The sequence below is a fragment of the Apis dorsata genome, unplaced genomic scaffold (assembly GCF_000469605.1).
Source record: "Apis dorsata unplaced genomic scaffold, Apis dorsata 1.3 scaffold_651, whole genome shotgun sequence".
In the NCBI taxonomy this organism is placed as follows: domain Eukaryota; kingdom Metazoa; phylum Arthropoda; class Insecta; order Hymenoptera; family Apidae; genus Apis; species Apis dorsata.
Genome location: NW_006263842.1, coordinates 498454 through 504122, shown reverse-complemented (window position 1 = coordinate 504122; position 5669 = coordinate 498454). Strand labels below are relative to the sequence as shown.

General features: G+C 25.2%; 2 protein-coding genes across 5 annotated transcripts in view; one reads left to right on the top strand and one right to left on the bottom strand.

Annotated features, from left to right (window-relative positions):
• LOC102673534 (stress-activated protein kinase JNK) overlaps nt 1-5669 on the top strand; it is a 155887-nt gene that overhangs the window by 15072 nt on the left and 135146 nt on the right. For all 4 annotated transcript variants that reach the window (XM_006621968.2, XM_031513492.1, XM_031513488.1 and 1 more), the window contains exon 2: nt 222-270. The gene's annotated coding sequence lies outside the window, so the exon portion shown is untranslated. The remainder of the gene's footprint in view (nt 1-221; nt 271-5669) is intronic.
• The window catches only part of LOC102672993 (peroxisome biogenesis factor 2), a 27501-nt gene that overhangs the window by 16723 nt on the left and 5109 nt on the right, over nt 1-5669 (bottom strand). The window lies entirely within an intron of this gene.

Here is a 5669-nt window from a genome sequence, read left to right as displayed (position 1 = left end):
GTCTACGAGGGTGACGAAGCCTCCAAGTACCCTCTTTTTTTTTTTTTCCTTTTTTCGTTCGCGGAGAAACCGATTCATCCGCATCCCCTTCCGTTTTTTTTTTCTTCCTCCCTTTTTCTCTCTCTCTCTCTCTTCCCCTGTCACAATTATACGATTTCACCGCTTTTGCCTCTCGAGTGTCTCGTTAATTATATTGTTTCGCTTTGACTTTTTTATTACAGAGATCACTTGCGAGGGACATGGAACTTGTTGTCGTAGCTTCCTGAATCGGTGAGTGAGTGCTCCTAACCCTCTTTTTTGTATCTTGGAAAATCGTTGGCGCGTTAAGTTGGACGTATAGCATAATCTCTCTCTCTCTCTCTCTCTCTCTTCCCTCCCTCCCTCTCCCTCTCCTTCTCTCTTCCCCTCCTCTCTTTCTAGTTTTATTTATTTAAGCCCGTGGCCAGTTTTTTTTCTCTCTTTCTCTCTCGTTTTACGAATTATTTAATCCTCGCGATTATTTAATTTCCGCTTTGTTCAAGTTGACAAATGTGCGCGTATTTTTTTTAAATATGTGAGATTTTTATAATATACGGAAAAAAAATTCGTGGATTGCTCTATTACGGAATTTATCTAATTCAAAAATTATTAATTTTGAATGAAAGTTTATGTATATGTAGAACATAATAGGGTACATATATCATGATGAATCAAAAACATTGAAAATAACATAATTTAAAGTTTTATTCGTTAACATATTTTGAAATATTATTATTGAAATTTCAACAAATATGAGAAAAAACATGTTGATTTAGGCGTAACAGTAAAAGTAAAAAATAATATTAATCAAAATTTGATATAATTCATTCGATATTTATAAAAAAACAAAGTTAAAATTATTACTTGTATTTATTTATTTTTTTTTTTGAAAAACTTTTTCCGAAGGAATGAAATCAATCCCCAAAATTGCAGTAACTTTTCATATTTTGAATAAAATTTTGTCTGGAAATTTTTTTACATTTTCAGATTGATAGAATGTTAAATTCTGAATATTTTCTAGATTTAAAATTTTGCTCTATCTCACATTGTTATTTTTAAAAAAATGGAAAACGCACGCACCGGAAATTTGAGCTGATTTTTTACTAGGCGAAAACTATATTTGAAAAGAAGCATTGATTTCATCCCTCTAAAGAAATTTTCCATTGACGAAAATATTCGTTTATACTCCATGTATCTATAAACTTTCTTTAAAATCAGAATTTTTTATTTATATTTTTTTTTGTTGTAAATTACCGATAATATAAGAAGAAATAATATAAGAAATCTTTTGTTCGTCAATATACAAATCATTATAGAAATAGCATTTATATAACATATGATATACTAGCGTCATAGGAACATGGTGAGAATATTTAACAATAGCAGTGGAACTTCGTTTTTATATAGAGAGGATAGACAAAGCATTTTGAAATAATTTTGAAGTATGCGAAAACATTTTATACTTGTATATTTCTTGTTTGAAATTCAACATTCTTATATGTTTGAATAAAGAAAAATACATTCCATTTAAAATAACAAAGATGATTTTTTTTTTGAAAATAAATAAATCATATAATGTGATGTAATTTTGTAAAAATTTGTTCGTACAATACATACTTTGGAAATTACTCAAAAATGTATAATAATTTGGACAATAATTATAATATTATAATTATTGCTGTTTTATTTCCAAGATCTTCTAGAAAATTCGAAATATTGAATTAAACACACATAAATATATTAATAATTAACATTGCCATATGATATACTGGCGTATCAATTTATCAAAACTTTTAGATTTTTTTAATCTAAACATGATCAGAAAAGTAGCATAATTCAAAGTTTCATTCAATTAACATATTTTAAAATAAGTTAATTTTTGAAATTTCAACAAATATTAGGAAAGACATGTTAATTTAGATGTTAATATTAAAAAATATTATATATACATTAATAAAAGTTTGATATAATTATAAATATAATCATTCAATATATTCTATTTTATTAAAAAACAAAATTGAAATTATTGCTTGTAATTAAAACTTATGATTAATTATTATTAATAATTTTTTGATAATAACTCTTGATTCTTTTCTATGCTAAAACAAAGTTCGTTGTAATAAGTAATTTATTTTTACATAATAAAATAATAAAATACCGTTTAAATTATGTTCAGCCATCTTTGAATTTCAAATTCAAACGCGCAATAAATACATTAATTTAACAGAACATTTAATTATTACATTCCAAATAATCAATCATTTAATACGAAGTATGAAATAAAATATTTTTTGCTTTTTGCTCATCGATATTAAAAGAGATCGAAATTAAGAGTAAGTTTTCTGAATGAAGAGCAACAGTTTAATATATTACAATATTAGCAACAAGATTTTTCACGTGTTTCTGTAAGGAGAAATGGTTTCGGTAAGCGTGGAAAAGTGTATTGCAGCGGGAATGGACCATTAGATGTGTTTTCTTCGATATCGAAATTGCGCAAGCGCGATACTTGGCAACTGTAATGGGGACGGTTATGGATTTTCGGATTGCATGACCTTTTCATTTCGCACTCTTTCACACTATTCTCGTTTCGAATATTATTGTAGATTCAAGCCTATTAGGACAGGATATAATTTCGATATTGTGCACTTTAAGAGAAATTAGATAATGTACAATTTGTAAAATTTTGTAAATGTTTACGAGAGAAAGAAGAATATTCAGGAAAAGGATAATTTTTCAATATAACGTCACGATATTTCAATAAAACATTCATAATTTTAAATAACATAATTTTTTATTTTTTTCCACTTTTTTTGTCGTATATTCCAATTTCTTATAGCTTTCAGAAAAAAAATTTAATATGAAGATAATGATAAGTGATAAAAATTACAAAGTGAAAAGTATGTGAAATATAATGTTCAAAATTCAAAATTTGTTATAATTAATATTTTTCCTTTCTTTTCCTTCCTATGTATACCTATTTGTCTGGGTTTTCGATTGTAAAAATTAATTTGGTGGTTTTACATTAGATCATAGTGAAATTTATAGAAGATAATATATTATATCATGAATTAATATTTGAATATTGGGGTATGCGAGAGATTATTGCAGTGCATATTTGTATCATTGAATTTGATTGTTTTTTAATATTGTTTTAAATTTAATATTTTAGTTAGTGTGGAAATAAATTTTATTTATTTGATTTATTTATTTAACAATATTCATACGATGAGTTAAATAATGAAGAAATTTAATTTTAAAAAAATAAAAATATCCAAACACAACGAGTTTATTGGTTGTAATGAATCGTTCATTTCTTTCTAGTACACATTGTTTGTAAATTAATATTAAATTTATATAAGTTGCTCGTTGCATCTAAATATTTTTACGATGATAAACTTTCTCCATTATTTAATTTATTCTAAAAAAACTATGTGCATAAAATAAAAAATAAAATTTATGTTTTTATTAATTATAATCTGATATGTTATTATTAAAAAACAATTGATTCAGTAATATAAATATAAATTGGAAGATCTTTGTCAACTTTTCGTTTATTTCAAAGCACAAAATTTACGATAAATCTCTTCCTGTAAATATATATTGCTCGAAGCAATATATAATTTTTCCGACTGTGAATTTTTGCAAGTCTATTTTGGAATTGTTTTCAATACTTTTTTCGTATCTCAAGATATTTTTTTTTCTTAATACATCTTTGAAAAAAGTTAATTGATTATTAATCTGATGAATAGAACAGTTACAATTCTAGATAGCTAGAATTAGATTCTAGATATTTTGGCTTGGAAAAATTTTTGAATGTGATAAAAGTAAATAAAAATGATTAAATTAACAAGATTTATTAAAAAAAAAATTGAAAGTGATTTCAAAATATTGTAAAAATGCATTCACAAATTAAAAATAATATTTCTATTTTGAAGGAAATTTCGTTATAAACGATTGATTTTATGAAATAAACAATTTGTAATAAAAGTTACTAAAAGTTTTTTTTTGTCAAATGCACATTTCAAAAGATTGAGAATCATAGTGATGCAAATTCAATCGATCGAAAATGAAATAGTTATTTGATATTAATTATGTACTAATTAATCACAATTTAAAAACTAACACGATACTAAAACTAGATAAATCTTTTAAAAATATAAAAATCTTCGTATAAATAATAATTTCTCACGAAACACATTATTCGAATCAGTGTGATTACTTCAATCTGGTTAAAAACTAATTTGAAAAGAAGAGACAGTTTATTGATCATGGAACGCTGCAAGTCTTTCAATCACATCAATCTTTTAAAAGAGACAAAGAAATCATTTATTCTTTATTTAACCATCATCTAATCAAATTAAATAATCAATATTGCATTAATTTTAAATTCGAGACAATTCATTTGCAATTTTGTTTCAGAAATTGATTCGAGTATAATTTTATGAGAATAAATATATAAAGTATGTATATTCGTATAACACCTTTGAAAAGTCAATTTTACAGATCGGTCAAAATAAATAAAAATTGGTATATAATAACGTCGATTATTAAGTTATAAGCAATTCAAGCGAAATGAAAATAGAATAGAATTGGTTTGTACATTACTTTATCTAGCATGAACTTGAATCGTTTATAATTTAATAAATAAACTTCAATTATCATTTTTTATATATCAACTTTTGTATTCGTAAATTAGCTCTTGAAAGATGAGATATATTAACACGTATTATGTGAATTAGAGATAAATGTACATTGTCGTGCTGTTAAAAAGTTTAAAAGAATGACAGAAATGGATGAGAGAAAAAAAATAATTATAAAATTATAAAATTATAAAAATAGAAAAGATTTTATTTCGAATAATTTTCGTACTTTCTTTATCCAAATATCAATAAATATTCTCACAAGTTTCGATGAAAATCTTCCAATTGAAATTGAGTCTAAACATGACGTAAATCGAATTAGTTTTTATTAGCAGTTAACTTTATCATAGGTAATTATAGATAACGTTGATTAGTTACTAGATCACTAGTAAAATTAGACCAATTTACGTCGTGTTTTAATTATACGAATTTCAACAAATCATTGAAAATTTGTAAAAGGTGAAATTTTTTTTTTTTATATATCGTTTAATTAATTTTTTCCTTTAAAATAACATATTCATCTCCTCTTCCTCGCGATACGTCTATTTTTTTCTTTCTTTGTGTACTAATAAATCAAGCACGCTGAGACCATTAAGCGATAGAAAATATGAGAATGGATCGTGCAAATGTAATCGAGCGCATTTTAGTCAAATTTAACCGAACCGTTCAGACTTGTTTGCGTACACTTTTCTCTTTAAGCGCTCTATTCTACTGATGTCATTAAATCGGTAGAACGGGAGAGCCAATCCGTTTACCCATTAAATCACATGTTTCTTGGACGATTGATTTTGATAATAAATTTTTATATAACAATAACACGTTCCATAAATAGATTGTGTGGATACTTGCGTAAAGTAAGACGAAGCTCGAATAAAGATTTTTATTCTTCGAAACATAATACGTATATCTATATACTTTGAATATTTTGCGTATGATCAATACAATCGTTGTGTAGATTTTCATACGTTTAAATTTTGCATAAATGCATAAATCGCCGTAGCATCCGTCGTC